The sequence below is a fragment of the Lissotriton vulgaris genome, chromosome 11 (assembly GCF_964263255.1).
Source record: "Lissotriton vulgaris chromosome 11, aLisVul1.2, whole genome shotgun sequence".
In the NCBI taxonomy this organism is placed as follows: domain Eukaryota; kingdom Metazoa; phylum Chordata; class Amphibia; order Caudata; family Salamandridae; genus Lissotriton; species Lissotriton vulgaris.
In genome coordinates, this window is record NC_141699.1 from 305,729,486 (window position 1) to 305,748,693 (window position 19,208).

Below are 19,208 nucleotides of genomic sequence, written 5' to 3' on the forward strand. Positions count from 1 at the left end.
CGCAGTATTCTGAAGAGTCTGCAGCTTTGAGAGCAGATCCTCATTGATAGCGGCATGCAGAGCATTCCCATAATCCAGATGGCTGATGATCAAGCCCTGTATCATGGGTTTTCTGGCTTCGATAGGAAGTCATTTAAAAAATCTTCCGAAGTTTACGTAAGATACCATAGCAGGTGCCTGTGACCTGGTTGACATGGTTTCTCATGGATAAGGAACAATCTATCATTATTCCCACATTGTGTACAACTGGTTTTGGGGAGGGGCATTCTCCCAATTCAGAAGGCCACCAATCTTGTGACCAGGATTTTTCATCATTACCAAACAGCATGACTTCAGTTTTACTAGCATTCAATTGCAATTTGTTGTTATTTATCCGAGATACGTAGGTCGTAACTCCCCTTCCAGTATCTCACCCCTTATTTTAATATTGTGCAGTTGCTTTTTTCATTAAAATTCATTTACAAAGCCATAACCAGGACAATTTTTAACACTGTATTTTTTCATTTTTGCACTTACACTTCACAACCTGCTCCACTGCAATCCAGGTGTCGAAGCACACCCTGGTGACGCTAGGCCACCAGGGTGGACCCCGATGATGAAGCATGTCACCAATAGGTGGTGAGAGTTTTTTTTTAACAAGGAATATTTATTCCACGTTTGGAAAACCTTCTACCTACTCATCGGGTGATACTCCTTCATTTGTTTTTCAAATATTCGTGGCCAGGGGATCAGGAGTATTTCTAGTCCATTGTCTATGGACATAATCCCTTACTCTCCATTTTGTTTTTTTCGGATAACGGAATTAAGTATACATTGAATAGTAGAGGACTCAAAATGGATCCTTGGGGAACCCCCACAGTTACAGGGCGGCTGCTTGAGACCAGATTGTCTACTCGCACAGAGGTGAGGCGATCAGCTAGATAGGGGCTCTCTGTTGGATTGGAAACTATCTCCCACAGTCGATGTATCAAGATACTGTGGGAGATGGTATCAAAAGCGGTGGATAGGTCCAAAAGGATAAGAATAGCGGAGTCCTCTCTATCCACCGCGAGCCTGATGTTATCTACGATCTCAATGACCGCTGTCTCCGTGCCATGAGCGGCACGGAAGCCTGATTGAGAGGGGTCTAGAACCCTATGTGATTCTATAAAAGTCGTAAGCCGTCAGTTAACTAGATGTTCTAATACTTTCCCAAAATAGGGTAGCAGTGAAATCGGCCGGTAGTGAACAGCTGATTTGAGCGTGTTTCCATTTGGTGGGCACAATTGCTAGCTCCAGTGAGGTGTTAAAAATTTCCTTGAGAGAATCAGCCAATGATGGAGTGATTTTAGCGCAACGGCGAGGAAGGAAGGGGTCCATAGGGGAACCAGATGTTACTTTGTTTAAGCCCTCAAGTATTTCGGCAACGGTGATGAGATCAAATTCAGTCAGGCTAGGAATATCCTTGCCATTAACCGGGGGAGAATTTATTATTGGGGGGTTGTTTTGCTGGAGTGGGTTAGAGTCCGTGTTCGAGAAAGAGGAATAAATTGATTTAGTTTTGTTTTCAAAGAAAGTGGACATGTACTCGACCCATTCTTGGGTGGGTACAAACGGATGCTGTTTGACCCGAGGTGACGAAAATTCTTTAAGTATTTTAGATAATTCTTTACTTGAGTTAGCAGTGTTATTTATATGCGTGGTTAAATATGTCTTTTTAGCCATTTTGATGTTTTTTACATAAAGTAAATGTAACGATTTGTAGTTAGTAAGGTCCTCTTTCTTTTTAGCTTTTCACCATTGCCGTTCAGCTGCTCGACTGGATTGCTGGTCAGCTTTTAGAGCTGCCGTGAACCATGGGGAGGCAACAAATTTCACATTGACCCTCATCTCAGGGATAATCTTATCCAGGTTTTGCAGGATGGAGGTCTCCAGGTTGGTTACCATCAGTCCTAGTGGGGCTCCCTGACTTGGTACAGGTTTAACCTCATGCGCGCTAGCGGAATTCCGCTTGCACACTGAGATTTTTTAAATCGCATGTTACGTGACTAGCTGGGCTCGTCATCAGCGTGCGAGGAGGCTACGCCATGACGAGCCCAGCTCGTCATCAGCGTGGAAGGGGTTAAAGTGTTTAAGAAAGACCTCGGTGTCAATTTACGCCAAGGACGGATGAACACACTTTCTTTGTTTACTTATTTAGCCAAGGGTCTAGGAAGACTAAACCTTACCAGATAATGGTCGGTCCACATCATAGGGAGCGGAATCTGAATACTCCAATTGGGTGAGTTGGTGAAAATTAGACCTAATGTATGGCCTGCTAAATGGGTGGGACCCCTCACCCTTTGAGTAAATCCTAGGCTTTCAATTGTACTAATTAAATGGCTAGTTTCTGGATCTGATGAGAGCTCGGTATGATCGTTAAAATCCCAAAGTAAGACAAAATTGTCAGTTACTAGTGTATGCGAGACTATGATTTCTAGAAGATGGTTAACAAATTTGGATTTGGGGCCCGGGGTCTATAGACTAATGCCCCCCGCCATGTCTCAGAGCTGGTGATTTTATTGTTAACTACCATGATTTCCGCAGTAGGGCTGGAAAAGGACTCAAGCAGCTCAATTTGCATGGGAAGCGTAGCTGCAATTGCTATGCCACCTCCTCTGCTTACTTTCCGATCTAGCCTGGTTAGATGATAATGAGGGGGAAAGGCCGATGCTATCTCCGGCGAGGTGAAAAAACAGATGTCTGGTTTATCGGCGTCTAAAAGACTCCATAGCTCTATTGCATGTTTAGGTATAGAGCGGGTATTGAGATATATAGCAGAGAGCGGTTTATCATTTGCTTTCTTTTTCATAGGCGATATTTCAATGTTGTCTGATTTGGGAGAGGAGTACACTATCTTATGAGCAGCAATGGCATTTGAATGTACTGAGAACTCTGTTGCTTTACCAGTGGCTGTATAAAGGCATACTGAGGACTCAGTCCGAGGAGATATATCATAATTGATGGGGGGCTACGTCGTCAAGATGGTTGTGCCGATATTAAAGGTCTTAGCAGTGTTTAATGATTTCAACTGATCGCTAGTGTATCATAACATCTTGAGAGGACTTACCAGGGGATGGAATATAACAGAGACAGGGTCCCAGGCGGCGGCCTGGCGCGGACGGGCTTGCCTTTGGCGCGCCTTCAGCGCACCACCGGCGCGCTGCTGCTGACCTGACTTTCCAATTAGGCCAAGGAGCACACACTGCTTGGCGCCAGGATACCCTCGAGGGTGATACTGCGCTATATATATATATATATATATATATATATATATATATATATATATATATATATATATATAAAATACACGTCATGAAATAACAGCTATAGAAGGAAGAACCAGCTGCCCCAAAGTAAACAATAAAAGGTTTCCTGAACTCCGCATTAATTATCACTCAAACATCAGCTTTAAACATATTTTACAAATGCAGTAGTTTTCCCCCATAAATCAGTTTGTCCATTTATGAAAATGCGCAGACTTTTCATTTTGGACAAATAAACTCAATTCCCAAACACAAAAGCTTCTAATTTTCACCAGCAATTATTTTTCAGTGAATAACTGTTTAATGACCAGAATTCAACTAATCAATTTAGTTTGTTTTTAAATGTAATTTGTTTTGTAAATCACAACATATTGCATATTGTGTAACATACCACTTACATCACTAAACATTAAAAGTTTTGGAAGCTTCATTTCAACGCTCTTCTCATAACTTATCAAATCAGTACATACACTTACACATTTTCAAGTTATCCAAGACAGCATAAACAGAGGCTTTCTTTCAGATTAACTGCATAAACAGCTCTGCTGGGTCTACAAAAGTTTTGTTTCAGTTGATCAACTACATAACCCAAAGTGGTTTATCATCTCTGAATAGTTCTAACCACCTTTGATACCAATACCCCTCGGCAACTGGTCTGATGGTCAGACAGTATACTTCTTACCCCACGATCCGCCACTATCCATTTTGCCATATTTAACTCCCACTGTCTCAGTGTGAGGGCAAGTAACTGTTTCCGTCACAAAGCTATCCTTATCGGTAGGGCTACCCTTTTTTATGTACTTTTTTTGCAGCTTCTCCCTTCTCTTTGATGGCACCATGACTATCCAACACAAACCAATTAGGCATAAAATTCCAAATCACAAATCCTTAAATCGCCATACACTCCCCTGCCAAAAATCGCTGTATCAAGGCACATGTTCCCCTAGTATGTATTAAAGTGACGATTTACATTTGAGGTCTTTTTTTAGGTTGTATCTTCTACATTAGTTGAGGGGTTAAATATGTTCTGCAGACTCAAACCATTTTAATCTGGTTTTCCTAGTCCATGATCTGCTATTAGTGTATACTCTTTGCCAGTCAGATTTCTTGAGGGCTTCATCAGCTAATCATTTTCATCAAGTACATAATGGACTATTGCCACACAAACAAATGCTGCCTTCCATGTACTATGAGACACAGTTTGCTCAGTTATGCAATTATGCCAGGGATACGCTCCAGATGTCAAGAATGGCTAAAATTATGCCATGAAAAAGACTCCCTAATCCCACAAATGTCCTCAGTACGGCAAAAATGGGGAACATTGTGTCAGGGATATACACTCCAATAAAGAGATTGCCCACAATACGCAGAAGTCAAAAATAGGGCAAGAATTGATACCATTAAGCCTGGGGTAGACAAGGATGCCCACAAAATGTCAAGAAAGGCCACTTTTATGCTAGGGGTTGGCCTCATATCACGCAAGAAACGATGCTCCGTCCCATTGAGTGAAGGTGGCACCAAATGCATTAAGTGGCCTCAGAAATCAGGATTAGGTGGGCTTCCAAAAGGGCACTGTCAAAGAGGAAAGGGGCAGTTTTCTACGTTTTTTCAATTTGTTTCTATTCTGCTTCAGGTCCATAGCCTTAAGGTGACTAGTAATGTGGGAAGTTTAATGCTGCCAATCACAGCAAGTCTAAACGCAGGGCTAGGCTATCCCTCCTTTAGAGTGTGGGTGTGTAGCACTCTACTAGCGATTAGAATACTTTGATTTAATGCCACAGTGCCTTAACAGAGTGTTCACTCCTCCCAGAAAAGGACAAAGTTCACAGTTTCAATTATGATTTCTCAGTGAATCTGAGAATGTGGAGCAGTGTGGCAATGTCTCCGGCCCATAATTTCAGATCCAGACAATGGATTTTCTGGAGGGGCTGCACTCATCACCTTTATGGACAGGTTACCACATACTCCTCAGTATAAGTAAATGTGAATTTGGCATTAATGAGTAGCGGAATCTACAATACAAGCAGACTCCTGGTATGCTCTCGGTGTGTACTGGAATAATCTATTCCTGAGCCCCTTGTTAGGCCTCAAGCACAGGTGAATGAACTGGCAGCTATGGAGACTTTGAAGAACTTATATTATGCTTCCTTTTGTCATATATATTATTTTATTAAAAACATTTATACAGCATGAACCTAACCGCAAGGGCAGTGGAGAGCTTGATTTGATTTATGATTTCTATAGCGCCCGAATCACCCCCATCGAGGTATCTCAGCGATGTGACTGCTAATGGTCAACCAAGGAGGGTTAGAACAGTGTCGTTTTCAGTAGTTTTCTAAAGGCTAAGAAGTTGGGGCATTGACGCAACGGGAGGGGGGGGGGGGGGGGGGCTGGTTCCGGTACTGCGAGGCGAGGTGGGTGAATGCTTTGCCGCCCATGCGGGCTAGTTTGAAGCGTGGAACCTGGAAGAATCCTTGGTTGCTTGATTTCAAGGTTCTGGGTGGCATATATCTAATAAATTTCTTGGTTAGGTAGCTGGATCCCAGGTTGTTCAGGGATTTGTGGACCATACAGCATATTTTACATTTTACTCTCTGTTTTACCAGAAGCCAGTGAAGTTCTCGAAGTAACGGAGCAGCTGAGGTTCCGGGAGAGGCGTTGTTCACCAATCGGACCGTGTTTTTTTTTTAACTACTTGCAGTTTACCGAGGGAGGATTCCTTGACAAGAGATGAGTAAGGCATAACAATAGTCCAGGCAGCTGACCTAGGGCCTGGACCAGAGTTTTGCGTGTGGATGTGGGTAGAAGGGGAAAACCCTTAAGGAGGAGGCCTAATGTGCGATAGCGTGTCCCTGCGGTGTGGTGGACGTGTTCTTCTAGTGTACGATTTTGGTCCAGTTTCTCCCCTAAGTTTTTCACCACATGTTTGGGGGATGATCCTAGTTAATCAGGCCACCAGTTGAAGGACCATTTCATTGTTGCTTCTCCAAACAGCATAACGAATATGCTACTTACCAGTATGCATCTGTTCTTGGCATGTAGGGCTGCTGACATTCATATCTGTGCATAGATCGCCGCCTAGTGTTGGGTCCGGATGATCGCACATTGTTGTCCTGGAAGAGTCTTCGAAGTATCACGAGATAGGTGGCTCCTCTCCTAGACTACAGTGCGCATGGGCATCGACTCCATCCTCAGATTGTTTTTAGCCATTGTGGCCAAGATGGAGTGAAACTAAGTGAATGATGACCATGCTAGAAGTATATGTGAATTCTGCGGCTGCTACAGGCGCCGGGGAGGAGGGCAGGCGATATGAATGTCAGCAGCCCTCCATGCCAAGAACAGATGCATACTGGTAAGTAGCATATTCGGTTCGAGGCATGTGGTATCCTGAATTCATATCTGTGCATAGAATACATAGCAGTCCCTCCATTAACGGCGGCCGCCAGTGCCAGGTGCAGCAGTTTGGAAAAGTGTTTTTAGAACAGCCTGCCCTACAGCTGCCTGCTGTTTGGAGTGCACATCAACACAGTAATGTTTTGTAAATGTGTGTGTGGTAGACCATGTGGCTGCTCTACATATATCTTCCAAAGGAATATTCCAAGGAAAGCCATGGAGGCTCCCAACTTTCGGGTGGAGTGGGCCCTTGGTGGAATGGTGAGAGTGCGCTTGGCTTTCAGATAGCAGATCTGAATACTTTTAACGATCCACCTGGCTATACCAGCCTTGGAAATGGGGTTACCTTTGTGTTGTGGCGCAAAGGCAACAAAGAGTTGTTTAGTCTTCCTAAAATCTTTGGTCCTATCAATGTAATACATTAGGGCCCTTTTGACGTCAAGGGTGTGGAGCATTCTCTCCGCCAATGACTCAGGATTTTGGAAGAACACAGGTAGTTCAATAGTCTGGTTAATATGGAATTGAGACACTACCTTAGGAAGGAATTTAGGTTTAGTGCGAAGCACCACCCAGTTAAAATGAATTTGAATAAATGGCTCTTGGATAGTTAGTGCTTGGAGCTCACTAACTCGTCGCAGCGACGTAATTGCTATAAGGAAAGCCACTTTCCATGTCAAGAATTGAATCTCGCAGGAATGCAGTGGTTCAAAGGGGGGACCCATCAGCCGGGTGAGGACCACATTCAGGTTCCACTCAGGAGCTGGTGGAGTCCGCGGAGGAATGACCCGTTTGAGTCCTTCAAGAAAGGCTTTAATGGCAGGCACCCTGAAGAGTGAGAGGTGCTGCCTGTTTTGGAGATAAGCAGCCATTGCGGATAAATGTATGCAAATAGAAGCATAGGCCAGATTACATTTGTACAGATGTAAAAGATAACAAATGATGTTCTGAATAGATGCATCTAGCGGGTTAATGTTGTGGTCTGCACAATAAATGACAAACCGCTTCCACTTAGCCGCATAGCATGCTCTTGTGGTGGGCTTCCTTGCCACCCGGATGATGTCCATACAGTCAGGAGGTAAGTTGATGTAGCCAAACTCTAAGACCTCAGGAGCCAGATCGCCAGGTTGAGCTGAATGTCGCCATGGCTCTGCGTCAGAAGGCTGGGTGTGAGGCGCAGCCGTTGATGCGGTACCACAGACAGTTCCAGAAACGTGGTGTACCATGGTTGGCGAGCCCACGTTGGAGCAACCAGGATGAGAGTCATCGAGTGCTGCTTGAGCTTGCGTGCCACCAGCGGTATCAGAGGTGCTGGGGGAAAAGCGTACGCAAATTTGCCTGACCAGTTCATCCATATCGCATTGCCTTGCGACTGTGGATGTGGAAACCTGGCGTCGAAGCTTTGGCATTTTGCGTTCTCCCTTGTGGCGAACAGGTCTATCTCTGGAAGTGAGTACGGGTGGAGTACTGATGGATGTATCTCCCACTCGTGCATTTGGTGGCTGTACCTGCTGAGCAGGTCCGCCATCTGATTGTCCTTGCCTGGGAGGTGTTCTGCCATGAGGAAGATGTTTCTCTGAATGGCCCACTTAAACATGCTCTGAGCCAGATGAGACAGCTGTGGAGAGTGTGTTCCTCCCTGCTTCTGAATGTAGTACATGGCCGTCATGTTGTCCGTCTGGATCAACACGACCTTGTTGCACAGATGATGTACTTTGAAGGCTTTTAGTGCCATGAAGATCGCCATCAGTTCCTGACCATTGATGTGCATCTTCCTTTGCTGTGGTGTCCATAGTCCCTACACAGTGTAATGGAGTACATGAGCTACCAATCCCTGGAGAGAAGCGTCCGTCGTCAGGATGATCTGTGGCACAGGCTCTTGGAACGGTCGTCCCTTGCAAAGGTTTTGTTGATTCCACCAATGCAGAGAGTTGTATGCCCGACCGCTCACCAACACTAGGTCTTTCAACTGTCCGTGAGCCTGCGTCCACTGACGTGCTAAGCACTCCTGAAGCGGACGCATATGTAGTCTCGCATGCGGGACTATGGAGATGCAGGAGGCCATCATGCCTATCAACTGCATTAACACTCGCGCTGGAAGCGAGTGTTGGGGTTTGAATCGTTGTATCAGCGATTGAATGCTGTTGACCCTCACTGAATTCGGCTGTGCTGTGGCTGCCAGAGTGTTTATCGTCGCACCCAGATACTGCCGTATGTGGGCGGGTTGGAGGTGGGACTTCGGGTAATTCAGTGAGAATCCCAGATCGTGAAGAAGGTGAATGGTGTGGAACATGTGGGCGGCACACTGCTGGGCTGACTTTGCCTGGATGAGCCAGTCGTCCAGATAAGGGTAGACGTGAATGTTCTGTCTCCTTAGGTGCGCTGCCACTGTCGCCAGGCACTTTGTAAACACCCTGGGTGCCGTGGTGACTCCGAAAGGCAAAACCTTGAACTGGTAATGTTGATTTTGGATGGTGAACAGGAGGTATTTTCTGTGTGATGGGTGCAGCGGAATGTGAAAATACGCATCCTTTAGGTCTAAAGTTGTGAGGAAATCCCCTTGACTGAGCAACGGGAGTACTTGCTGCAGGGTTAACATGTGAAAGTGTTCCGATAGAATGTACTGATTGAGGGGTCTGAGGTCCAGTATGGTTCTGAGGGACCCGTCCTTCTTTGGTATCAAGAAGTACAGTGAGTAAACTCCTGTGCCTCTTTCTTCCACAGGCATGAGCTCGATTGCCCCATTTTGCAGCATGACGATGACCTCCTGCTGCAATAAGTGCAAGTGCTCGTTGGACATAGGACGGTGTCTTGGGGGCAAGTTGGGTGGAGTGGATGTTAACTCCAGACAATAGCCGTAATGTATGAGCTGTGTGACCCACCTGTCTGTGGTGATGATTTTCCAGACCGGCAGGAACTGCTTAAGTCTCCCCCGACCGGTGTTGTGTAGTCGGGGGGCATTGACAAGGCGTCACTGTTTGCTGGTGGCAGAGGATTTGGAGTTGTTGTTTCCACGACCCCTGCCCTTGGCGCTGTTACCACGATGTCCATCTCGACTTTGTTTGGTGTATGTGGACTGCGTGTTGCCTTTGTAGTACTGCGTGGTTTGGGAGAGCTGGCCTCTGGAAACGCTTCTAGTGCTTGAGCGACGAAAAGACCCACCCCTGAATTGCTAGGACTTTAAGGCCCCCATGGACTTAGCAGTTTCAGTGTCCTTCTTAATCTGTTCCAAGGTGGTGTCAACCTCTGGGCCAAACAGATGATCTGTATTAACTGTTTGATTAAGAATGGTGGTCTGTATCTCTGGCTTAAACCCCGAGATTCTGAGCCAGGCATGTCGTCTCAGCATGACACTAGTGTTGACAGCCCTGGCTGCGGTGTCAGCCGCGACGAGTGCACATTTAATTGAAGCATTAGAGATAAGCTTCCCCTCTTGAATAAGCATCTCAGCTGCCTCCATGTATTCGTCTGGCAGGTGCTGCAACAGGGTCTCCAGTGTGTCATAGTGTCCCCTGCCATACCTCGCTAGAAGCGCTTGTGTATTGGAAATGCGCCAGATATTGGCCGCTTGTGCTGCCACCCTTTTCCCTGATGCCTCAAACACCTTAGATTCTTTGTCTGGGGGAGGAGCATCACCCGTTGTCTGAGAATTAGCCCTCTTCCGGGCATTCGAAACGACAAGAGAGTCCAAAGGCAACTGTCCTTTAATGTAAGTAGGATCAGTAGGCGCTGGTTTATACTTCTTCTCAATCCTAGGGTTTATCACCCTGGCAGGCTCCTTAAAGATCTCCCCAACATGTTTTAAGACACCCTGTAACATAGGCAGAGTCTTGACAGTTCTCTCTGAGACTGAAAAGGTATCAAAAATAAAATCCACGTCAATGGGGTCAGCGTGGAGCTGGACGTCGTGGTTTTTAGCCGCCCGTTCAATGAGGGCATTGAACGCCGCTGAATCTTCTGTAGGTGATGTCTTTACAGAATAAAGTTGAGTGTCTGGGGCAGAATGAGGATCACCTGGGTCAGCACCAGCAGCCCAGGGTTCATTGGTATCATCAGGGTCTGTGTAGACAGGATAGCTGTACTCATCCTCATCATCGCCCTCCCCAGCGTCCACGTCAGAGTAAGTGGGCGAGACATTATGGGCATGTGGAGAAAGTGGTTCCACAAGGACAGGAGTCGAAGCAGAGTCCTTCTTTTTCATTAAAGGAATCTTGTAGGACTCCATAGGTTGTTCCGGGGCAATTTACCGCTTGTGGAGGGAAAGTCTGCCTTTTTCGGCATCAATAAAGTGTTCTTGTCGGTCTTCTAATGAAGATTGCCGATGCTTCAAGGTGGGAACCACCGTCGTCGACTTCGGCACCGAGGACACCTTCTCGGGCACGCTGGCGACCACTCTAGGGGTGAAAGCCTTCGGAGCCACCTTCGGCGGCAACGTAAAGTGAATGGGCGTTGACGCTTTGTGAAGTTATTCGACCGGCTTCGAACGTGAAGGATCTCTTGGTCCGACAGCCGAGGCCTTCTTCTTGATGCGCTGTAGGGAGTCCGTCACTTGCTTGGTGAAAGCGGCGGACGGTTGCGTCGATCCGAGGGGATCCTTTGAGCCAGTCCCAGGCGTGGACTCGCGGATAGCGCCGCTTCTGGCCTTGTCTTGGTGACGCGGAGTCTCGAGAGCTTTCGGATCACCGAGTCCTTTGTTGGTGTCGACCGCCTTCGGCACCGATTTACTCGGCTCTACCACCTTGACCTTTGTCTTCGGCGTGGCAGACTTCGTCTCAACGCCCTTGACTTGAGCCTTCGGATCGACACCACCCTTCTGCTTCTTCGGCGCCGAAGGCTCCGAGGCCTTGGATCCGACCAAAGTAATGTGCACTTTCGGTTTCGAGGGGGGCACCAGTGCTGTTGCTTGTGTCGAGACCGGTGGTTTCACTTTCGGTTTCCCAGGGTGCGGCTCAATAGTAATGTCCATGGCCGAGCCCAAAGGCGGGGCCGTAGAACCCATTGTAAGATCTTAGGTAAGGCCTAGTGGCGATCCCTCGACCTGAGCCTTATGAAGCGGTACGGCCCCAGTGTCAGTGTGAGGTAGCTCATCGCTCGAGCTACCTTCCACGGCCCTAAAGGCCCCGTCGTCGTCCCCTACCTCGTCGACGACTTCTTCAGCTTTGAACATTTCGGCGTCCGCGTCGTAGTTGTATTCGACCTCTGGTTCCTCTGCGCCGAAAGCACGCGGTTGTATGGAATCCGGCTCGGAACCGAGCTGGAAGAGTTATGCAACGAACGCAAGACTATACCGACGAAGAAAACTAAAGACCTTTTGGCCTTAAGAAAGTTTTTTATCGATTCAGACTAGAGAGAACCAATATACATCCGAACCCAATGGCGGAAAAAAACAATCTGAGGATGGAGTCGATGCCCATGCGCACTGTAGTCCAGGGGAGGAGCCACCTATCTCGTAATACTTCGATGACTCTTTCAGGACAACAATGTGCGATTATCCGGACCCAACACTAGGCGGCGATCTATGCACAGATATGAATTCAGCAGCCCACATGCCTCGAACGTACAAATTTTTCAATGTTTAGCTGAAGAAGGTTGTCATTCATCCAATGTGCAATACCCCTCATACCCTCCGAGAAGGTGGATTGTATGTTCGTGTCCGTTTTATCAAAAAACAGAAGGAGTTGCGTATCATCAACGTAGGAAATAGGGATAAAGCAGAGTTGCCTCAGTAGGCCAGCCAGGGGGGTAACATAGATGTTACATAATGTAGGGCTCAAACATGAGCCCCGCAGTACCCCTTGGTGACCTTGGTGGTTTCTGAGTTGAATGGACCTACATTTGTGGTTTGGGTTCTGTTAGTTAGGAAATCGGTCAACCATTTGAAGGCTGTCCCTCGGATGCCAATGTCCTCTAGTCGCTGGAGTAGAATCTGGTGGGAGATGGTGTCAAATGCTGCGGACAGGTCGAGCAGCACCAAAAGTACTACTCGACCTTTGTCCGCCAGCATGTGGATGTTGTCCGTTACTTCCACCAGGGCCGACTCAGTGCTGTGTTTAGGTCAAAATCTTGACTGTGAGTGGTCCAAGCGGTTTGAGGATTCAACAAATTCCGGCTTATTAATAGGTTTCTCTAGGAGCTTGCTGTGTAGAGGGGACAGAGATGGGACGGTAGTTAGAGTAAATGGCAATATTAGGGTTCTTCCTAATGGGAATGAGTGCGCTGCTTTCCACTCAAATGGGAGGTTACATTCTTCCATAGATCTATTGAGGATTGAGCAAATGGGAGCGGCTAGTGTCTTAGATAATAGGGCAGAGGTTTTAGCAGGTATGGGATCAAGTGGTGATCCAGATTTGACCACTTTCAGCAATAATTCCACTTCAATTGCGGTCAGAGTGGAAAGGATTCAAGGCTTAGAGAGTCAGTAGCAATAGGGGGAGGGTCTATGCTAGGGCCTGATTGGGAATAGGGGCTGGAGCTGATCTTTTGGTAGATGGTTTCGATTTTTTCTTAGAAGTAATTCGCAATAATGGGTCACAAAGTTTGGGAGGGGGCTACTTCGGTGTGACAAGCCTTGGGGTTGATAAACGAGTTCAACATTTGGAACAAGGTGCGAGAGGAGTTTCCAAGTTGTGTTATAATGTGCGTTTTCCGCGCAAGTTTTATATTTTTGTGATACGCTGCTAATGCAGGTTTTAATTTTTGCTTTTCTTGCGGGTCTTTTATGGAGAGGCGCCATAGCCGTTGCATTGACATTTCTGAGATCTTAAATTGGGGTTGTACCATGGGGTCTGAAGATGTTTGGGTTTGGTCGGTAGTGATTTCAGGGGGGCTAAACAGTCAATAGTAGTTATCATGCTGGCTGTGGAGGACGCTAGGCGTTCCCGAGTCGTGACGGAGCACAAAATCTTGGGGGGGGGGGTTGGGGGGCGGGGGGGTATGAATATTTTGTGGAACTTAGTGGGAGTGATTTTGTGCCGTTGCCGGTTGTTCTTGGTAAGATAGGTATTATGTGCTGTGTTGTCTTTCTGGCTGTGAATTCGAAAATCAATTAGAAAGTGGTCAGACCATGTCAAAGAGCTAGGGGTTTTGTAGGTGATGTTGGGAGAGTTGGTAAAAATTATGTCTAGTGTGTGCCCTGCCCTGTGGGTGGGCTCGTTGTTGATTTGTATTAAAGCTAGCGTGGATAGGTCAGTTAACAGAGCTACGGCCTCTTTAATGTCCGGATTTCATCGTGTATGTTAAAGTCGCCAATCAGTAAGAAATTTCTGGCTGAAATTACGTGGGGAGATATTAGTTCCATTAACTGTGAGGGGAACTTGGAAAGGGGTCTAGGGGGTCTTGATACAAGTGCACCTTTCCAGCCGAGTTGAGGATGTAGGTCTGCTCTGAAGATCAATATCTCCATGGATTCGCTACATTGCTGATCAATCAGAGATTTTGATTGGGTCTTTATACATAATTGCTAGACCACCCCATACCTTGTGAGGTCGGTCTATTTTATGAATATGGTAGCCCTCAGGAACTGCAACAGCAATATCAGGGTTAGAGCAGGGCTTGGTCCAAGTTTCAGTCAAAAATCCGATGTGGGAGAGACTAGACAGACCCTCCAAAATTTCGCGATTTCGCGATGCCGCAATTTGCCGCGAAATCGGCACTTTTGTAAAAATGCCGCGATTTTTACAAAAGTGCCAGCGAAATCGGCCCTTTTGTGAAAATAGCGGGATTTTTACGAAAGTGCTCGCGAAATCTAGACATAAAAACCCCTTTCAAGAGAGCGGGGCCGGTCTGCGGAGGGGTGGGGGGGAATTGCTAGGCAGTGAGTCTCGTGTGGCAAAACAATGGAAGAACTCTGCTCCTGAAACAGCCCTATGAAGCATCTCTATGCAACGAGAAATGCCAGATCGCATCTCAGCATGACTTTTTCTGGAAGAAAACAGCTGTTTCACTGCAACGCGCTATTATCGCTGACACCATGGCACGATTTACAAAGCAACAGCTGTTGCCTGGAAACAACACCAAATACCAGCATCTTCTAAAACGAATGTGTGCTTTAAGCTGTGCCAGGCTGTTCAAGAAGTAGACAGTACTCAAGTCCATGCCGGACACGGCTCAGTAGCAGGGCAGGTTAATAAATTAGATCAGGAGGCAGCGGCATCCCTCACTCAGAGCACGCAATCCGAAGCCTGTAAATGCGTCTATCCTTCCGCATCGCCCCCACCAAGAATACTTACCAAATAAACAAATGTACCCAAAAGTGCCAAAAATGTGATAATGTGAGTGTCTTGCAGCAATCATTCGATTGCGTGCCACAGTGGTTTGACAGTTCAGATAAGCTCCCCGAACGCCTGTTTTTTAAAGAACATTACAAGTTATAAAAGGAACATCCGATATGTGATAGGTAGATGAAACCTAAATGTTTACTTCCACATTTTATTTTTTGTTTTGGTATTGTCCTTCTACGATCAGGAGGTCACTTCAAATTCCTAATCAAAATGTAATGTGATGACAATCATGTTTTTTTATGCTTCACAAATTGTTTTTGGCTGCCTTTGTTGAACATTAAAATCACATTCGATTACTCGGCTTGTATTTGTTCTGTGGGAGAGTGCATATTTGTTTGGAAGTTAATACTATGTAAGTGATCGTTTAAAAACGTGGTTATTCTTTCTTTAAATGAAGCGTTGTCTATTCCCTTAATCATTTGCTTGTTTGCCTGACAAGCTTGTTTAAATGTATTGTTTATAAATACATATGTACGTCATATACATTTGGTAACACCTTAGCCCAGCACAAACAGACCACAAACACACCAGAGGCTAACACACACAGACCACAGACACACCAGGGACCAACACACACAGATATCTGTGTTTGTTGTAGAAAAAACCGCCAAATAAAATGCCGCTAAATTGCCGCTAAATTTCCATATTTGTGCCGCTAAATTTCTATTTTTGTGCCGCTAAATTTGCTAATCCATGCCGCTATATCCTGGGGGGTCTGACTAGAGGATATCTGATCCCATAAGTGAGTATAGTGCTTGGGTAGTGATCTGACAATGGTCAGGAAGCAGTTCCAGCCTCTATTATTGTCATTTAGTAGGGGGTGCGATGTTCTTTCCTGCTTGCTGGTAATAGGACAGGGTCTGAGCTCTCGATTGCATTGGAAGTGGATTGTAGCATTGCTTGGGGGCCGAGTAGATGTATTACTCTGAAATTTGGGGGTCCTACAGGCGAAAGGTCCTTCTAGAATTAGAGAGGAGCTACACTGTTTATTTTATTGGGAGCATGAGACAGTTAGTATTTCTGATTCTTACCAGGTCTTGTCTGGAATATATGCGGCCGGTGCTTCCCTTATAAATCCGGTCTGTAGGAGAACTGGCACGGGGTCTGGCTCCTGGCGACGGCCAGGCGAGGACGGGCGCAGACAGGCTTGCCTTTGGCGCACCTTCAGCGCACCCGCTGTTCGCATCCACTGTGCGTTGTGCCCTGCATCTGGTTTTATGGAGGCAGCTGAACTGCTAACCTCCGGATCTGGACTTCGCCGGAAGTGAGCTCTAAGTCACTTCCGGTTAGTGTTCCCTCCCTCCACATTCGATTTCTCGGCTTGTATTTGTTCTGTGGGAGAACAATCCGAACAATCCTCGGTGAAACAGGGAGGCACCAAGCTGCAGGTGAGCAGCGTGAGCAAAATATGAAAGTGCAATAAGTGAATTAAAAGCAGGTTTTTATTTATAAGTAGCATTTAAAAAAAACAGTGTGGCATTTGATGTAGGAGCTCTTTACCAGGCACTCCTAATCGCATTAGCAGGCTAGCAGCAATTCCCACAAAATGCTTAGCACTTCGCAGATAACCACAATTACAATTCTAAAATGGAGTCCTTTGCCAGGCACTCCTTGTACTTGCAGCAGCGAGCTTACTGGTTGTAAAGTCTCTTAGGTGGCTTCATGCGCATCCACTTCACAAGTGATAAGGCCGATACAGAGCATTTGTCAAAAGATGGGAACAAATGCAGAGGGTAATTATGGGGCACAGAATAAGTGCATCAACAATAGAAGAGCAGATAGTGAAGTAGCTGCAAGTCTGATCAAATCTGAGACACATCGAAAAATGATGTGTTTCTTTACTCTTTCAGACGGCTAAAAAATGTGAGTGACGTCCAAGGCACTCAAGTAATTGTTCCAAATTCGTGGGGTCTGACCAGAGTATACCAGGCTTTAAGGGCTTAGGCTTTTTGTTTTCGCGATCTCCAGCAAGAGACTAAAATTGCCTTTAGTGTTAATCTGTCCTCACAAAGCGCACAGTTTGTTGTTCACGTAGCTAAGAAAACCGAGATGCTCTGTGTTATGCGCATAACAGCCTAGTTCTAATTTAAAATTGGTGTCATGAGGTACCTAGCGAAGGTCATCATAATTGCTCTACTAGGAGTGTAAGATGACTCAGGCTAGCACCGCAGACCCCAAGTCTGTGTGGAGAATACACAGTTTATTTTTTTTAATGCGGAACAGTTAATATGACATTGCCTTTGAAAGCTGAAGAAAGCGGCGTATCATTGAGAGGTTGTGATATTGTGAAGTTAAATGATCTCATGGATGAGATCTGCTTAAGTGTAGTGCCTAGTAGTGGAAATAGAGAAGGCATTTTTGGAAAGAGAAGGTGTTTCAATGGAGATGAAAAGGAGAATTCGTTTTTTGCTGGGTTTGGTTTCAGGAGAGCAGAGGGCATACATTTCATCAGTTTCAATGTAGGATTTCACAGTTGAGATGTTGGATGGGTTGGTTACCTTAATATGGAGTTGTAGGTAGTCTTCACATTGAGGCAGATGTTCTTTTGTACAGGAGCACCTGACTAGTCAGTTCCATATAAACACTAATTAGCAAGGGGAAAATATGGGGCCTGGAGGAAACAACAGAACATGAAAAGGGTTGGAAATCTGAAAGGTGTAGTTTAACAAATTGCAATCTAGAAGAGAGAAATGAGTGCTATGCAGCTCTTCACTCAACATCTCAAAAATCTTCTGCAGAGTTAGAATTGGACTAGAGAGCAGAAGGACTTGCACTGTAAAGCTTACATCCTTGAAACTACAGGATAAACTATGCAGAAGAAAACTGGATTAATTCCTCAGGTGTTCAAGAAACGGAAAAATCCTTGGTCCCCCAGAATGTGCTAGTCAAGGACATTGCCCGAGTGCTGGTACAACTTGCCTGTGTCAACGTGCCCAAAGGGAAAGATAAATTTAAGTGGCATTACCACATCCTGACAGGGAGCTAGAATTGAGCAGAGATTGGAGAGGTGTGGCTCACTGGTTAGAGGCGGCAGACCCGAGTGCAGAGAACGGCCCGGGACCAGGGTTCGATTCCCGACGCGGCAGGGTCTTGGATCAGGATCAGCGGACTGATAATTCTCGCATCGGTGCCTACTCCGACCGGGGAGCACACTCGGCAACTCTGGGCATTAGCTTGCCTCATCTCCACAACGGCCCCACACAAACGCCGGGGATGCCTGGTTTCACCTTGGAGACCCACAGGAGGGACTATATCACAGGGAAAGCCAGGACGGGTTCCCCAGCGGTCTATAGCGCTACGAGGCCTCCGGGTAGCAGTGCGCTTTATAAGACACAACAATTTACAATTTAAATTGCAACAGTTTCCTGGGTGTAACAGAATCAACTCCCTGGACAAACTGATGGAATGAAAATAAGCCAGATACCAGGAAAAAAACTGCAGTGTTAACTAGTTCTTTCACCCAACTCCATTTGCTGTATATGGTCAGTGAAGGACCTTCATGTGGGAGGTGGCAAATCTGTAGATATGTACTATACTTTTTCTTTGGGTGAGGAGGTACTCCTATTTCAACCAGGTTCCAATAACGTATATTTACCCTTGAACCACTTTATCAAGTCAATGTCTTGCAATATATAATTTCTTTGCTTTCTCTGAATAAACATCAGCCAGTTCTTCAGGGCCCTTCTAATGATGATGATGTATAAAGAGCACATTATGGTTTCTCACATATGCATAGTGCATGCCAGTGAAACTTCTGCAACGACTACTTTGAGAAGCAGGTTTTTGTCCTGCAAGTAAGTGTGAAAAATGAGATAACCAGGGTGTAGTGTTAGATAAGATATAAAAAAGGTCCTTTTAGGCATAAGACAGAGGGAGAAGCAGAAAGCAAAACGTTAAGAATAAATAGAACAATCTACAAGGCTATGAGGAGAGTGAAGGAGGAGCTATGAAAGTCACCTGGTGCTAGCTTGCATTGACAACTTGAATACCTACAAACTTAATTATAACGGAACACACTCAACGTGGCTCTCATCAAAAGGCATATCCAATGTTTATCAAGAGGCATATGGTAGGACATATATCATGCAGCATGGTAAAAGGCTCTACCAAAATGCACTCACATTTTTAGTTTTGACATAGATTTAGGGAACACTTCTTGAAATGTTGACATATCTAGTTACCATATATCATTGGATTCAAAGAAACAAACAATATTTTTAGCTGGTCAGGTGCATGAGTGCCTGAATTAGTTTGA

The 19,208-nt window shown here is 45.8% G+C and overlaps 1 protein-coding gene across 1 annotated transcript in view; it reads right to left on the bottom strand.

Annotated features, from left to right (window-relative positions):
* The window catches only part of WSB2 (WD repeat and SOCS box containing 2), a 258,576-nt gene that overhangs the window by 70,097 nt on the left and 169,271 nt on the right, over nucleotides 1–19,208 (bottom strand). The gene's annotated exons all lie outside the window — the stretch shown is intronic.